Source organism: Chiloscyllium punctatum, chromosome 18 (genome assembly GCF_047496795.1).
Source record: "Chiloscyllium punctatum isolate Juve2018m chromosome 18, sChiPun1.3, whole genome shotgun sequence".
Lineage (NCBI taxonomy): Eukaryota > Metazoa > Chordata > Chondrichthyes > Orectolobiformes > Hemiscylliidae > Chiloscyllium > Chiloscyllium punctatum.
The window spans coordinates 51,686,813-51,690,872 of NC_092756.1; positions in this window are offsets into that span (position 1 = coordinate 51,686,813).

Sequence of the window (4,060 nt, forward strand, 5' to 3'; positions counted from 1 at the left end):
TCACTTTGAACATTTACCCTCTCGTCTTGAAGTCCCCCCTCCTTGGAGAAAAGACAGTTACAGTTAACTCGAGCCGAACTCTCAATAATTTATAAATTTCTTTCAGGTCGCCTTTCAAACTCCAGTGCTCGAGTGAAAATATTGTCAGCCTATCGAGCCTTTCGTTACAACACAAACCTTCCCCTGTAGCCATACGCTGGTATACCTGTTCTAAACCTACTCCAGCTGAATAATTTCCTTTCTATTACTGGGCGATAGGAACTGGACACAGTATTCCCGAAGACGCATCACCCAATGTCCAATTCAACTTCAACATAACGGACCAACTCCTACGCTCAAGGGACTGAGCAACGAAGGCAGGATGACATTTTTTTTTTAACCATTCTGTCTATATCTGAAGTAAACTAAAATTAATTATGTACTTGCATTCCTGGCCTCCGTGTTCCACAACACGATGAAACGCCCGATCATTAATTGTATAAGCCCTACTCTTAGTTGATGTAGCGAAATGCAATGCCTTCCATTTATCCAGATTGAACTTCATGTGACATTTTTCAGCCCAAGGACGCAATGGATTGAGATCCTTCTGGAATCTTAGATCACCTTCTTCACAGTCTCCTCTTCTGGTGTCCTCTGCAAGCTTATGAAATATGGCTTCGATGAGTTCTATTGTTTTCTCATATAGGTCAACGATTTTTAATTATTTGTCGTGGCCATCATTTAGCTGTTTGCAAATCAGGTAACAATTAGTCATGTCGTTAACCATGAGGAAGAAAGGCATAGACTGCAGGGAGATTGGAAACAATTGGCAAGAAAATGTGCTGAAAGGAATTCAATCCAGTGAAGTGGGTGATAATGAATTTGAGGACGCACAATGAGAAAAGTGTGAATGCTGAGTGGTTTAAAGTAATTAAAGAAAAATTGGAGTAGACATTCACGAATGTTTGAAGGTGATTGGACAAGGGATCAAGTGGTCTCGAGAGGTTGGAGATACTTTCTGTTCTTGACCGCAGGTGGGAATATAAGAGCAGGGAAATGATGCTGAAACTTTAGCAAATGCCTATTCAAGATCAATGGACAGGGGAATCAGATGGACGGAAGTGGGTACTGCAGGTGCTGGAAATCAGAATCAAGATTAGAGTGGTGCTGAAGAAGCACAGCAGGTCAGGCAGCATCCGATTTGCAGAATAAAAATAACGTTTCAGGCAAACGCCCTTCATCAGGAATAAAGCTGGGAGCCTCGAGGGTGGAGAGAAAAACGGGAGTACTGGGTCTGGGAAGAAATTAGCTGAGAATGCAAGATGTGGATAGAAATGGGGTTAAAGGTGATAGGTCGGAGAAGAGGGTGGAGCGGAGAGGTGGAAAAGAAGATAGACAAGTGGGTCAGGTCAGTAGAAACTTGGAACTCAGATAAGGTGGCCGTGGGGAGATGAGGAAACTGGTGAAGACCACGTTGATGCCCTGGGGTTGAGGGTCTCGAGGTGCAAGATCTGGCGTCTGGTGGTGAGGGAATGGCGGTGGAGGAGACCCAGGAACTGCATGTCCTTGGGAGAGTCGGGGGACGTGGTAATTGATGTTTTTGGTATTGGGGCGTTGAGTTGAATGTTGCGGGTTCCCTGGAAATGTTCTCTGAAACGGTCTCCGAGAATGTGTCTGTTGGCCCCAATGTAGAGGAGACCGCATCGCGAGCAACAGATGCAATAAATGACATGTGTGGAAGTGCACACGGACAATTGATGGATGTGGAAGGCTCATTGGAGCCTTGGAAGGATGTGAAAGGGAAGATGTGGGTGCAGGTTTTGCAATTCCTGTGGTGGCAGGGGAACGTGCCGTGAGGGGAGGGTGGGTCATTGGAGGGCCTGGACTTGACTAGGTAGTCATGGAGGAAAGGGTCTTTGTCAAAGTGGATAGGGGTGGGGAGGGAAACATAAAATTCCCTATCACTGCAGGAATTGCAAAACCTCACCCACATCGACCTCCTCACCGCTGTCCAAGGCTCTAATGGAGGCTTCCACATCCATCAAAGTTTCTCCTGCACTTCCACACATGCCATTTCATGTATACATTCCGCCCGATGCGGTCTCCTCTAAGTTGGAGAGAGGAGATGTGTTCTCACACAACACTTCAGAAAATATCTCCAGGATACTCGCAAGAATCAACACCAGTGACCCATGGCCAAACATTTCAACTCCTCCTCCCACTCTCCCGAGGACATGAAGGTTCTGGGCCTCCTGTATCGCCACTGCCTCACGACCCGATGCCTGGAGGAAGAAAGCCTCATCATTTGCGTCGGGACCCTTCAACCCCATGGCATCAATTTGGACTTCACCCGTTGCCTCATTTCCCCTCCCCTACCTTACCCCAGTTCCCACCTTCCAGCTCAACACCGTCCGCCTGATGGCACCACCTGTGCATCTTCTTTCCCACCTATCCACTCCACCTACTTCTCTGACATATCATGTTCACCCCTCGCCTGCATACACATACAGCACTCTCAGCAACCTTCTCCCCAGCCCCACCCCCTTCCCATTTATCTCTCCATCCCATGTGATCCCAGTCTCATTCCTGTTGGAGGGCTTTTGATTGAAACGTCCATTTTTTCTGCTCCTCAAATGCTCCCCGACCTGCTGTGCTTCTCCAACACCACTCTAATCTTGAGGCGAGTCAGTTGATTGAGAGGATTTTCAGGTATTTTCTGTTGTTGACCACAGGCTGTGGATGATAGCAGAACTTTAGCAACCACCAGTTTAGGAAACAGCTAAAGGACTGAGCACAAGTCTGGTCACGCATAAATCAACATTTTTCTTAAAATTGTAAGATAAAAGATGGAAGGCTGAAGTATGCAACTTTGCCCATCAAGGCTGTTTCACCAATGAGTTTCTCACTGATTCCTTTCCAAGTCAGGGTGCTATGGGCCTTGGAGGGGAACTTGAGAATGGTGGCGTTTCGCTGCATCTTCCAAACTTGTCCTTATAGTCAGTACAGCTGTTGAGCTTTGAAGGTTGTCAAAAATGCCCGAATGACTTACTCCAGTGCATCTTATAGTTGGTGAACTCTGCTGGAATTGTGCCTTAGCAGTTAAGGGAATGAATATTGCAGGTGTTGAAGTGGGTACACTCAAGTGACTGCATTGTCGTGGACGGTGTCCAGTTCCTTAAGTGTTATTGAAGTTACACCCATCTAGGCAAATGGAGAGAGTTATGTCCCACGTCTCATTTGTGCCTTGCAAATGATGTAGGATTCACAGAACAATGAGTTGAGTTTATAATCAAAAAATCTCTCAAGAACATGTTATTGTTGTCAAAGTGTTTATGTAGCCAGTTTCTATAAGCTTTTTTCCCCGAAATAATAGCTCTGTGGACGATTACACGGGGTAATTTGTTTACAGTAAAGTTATTGAATGTCAATGAGATATGATTAAAATTTCATTTGTCAGAGTGATCATTACTCTATTTGGTCCTTGTGTGGACCAATCTGATTCCAGTCACTGTCTGATTTCAAGATCCAATTGCTGTCTGTGCTTGAAATTTCAACCGTTTCTTCGCATAAATGTCCCCACCTGCCTTATTAACATGTAAGGACGCTACAGGGGACAGCAGAGATTAATGAACATGTTGTCAACACTGGAGAAAATGGAGCTTCGTGGAATGATTGGTTAGGCTGGGATTATTCTCCTTGAAACAAAGGAGAGGGAGGGGACCTCTATAATCACATAGTAACATTTATAAACGTTCAATATTCATGGGATGTTGACAGGGTAGATACGGGCAGGTGATTCACCCTCTGGTATGAGGAGAGCACCAGAGGACATGAACTCAGAATGAGATATTGTCTATTTAACCAAAAATGAGGAGTAATTTCTTTGCTCAGGATCCAATGAATCGGTGGAACTCCTTGCCGAGATTGTTGTTGAGGCTGAGTTGTTGTGTATTTTCAAACTGTGCCAGACAGATATTTAACCAGAAAGATGATGAAGCTTTGTCTTGGCAATGCTGGAGAATGGAGTTGAGGATTATCAGATCAGCCATGAGTTCGTTGAATGGTGGAGCAGACTCAATGG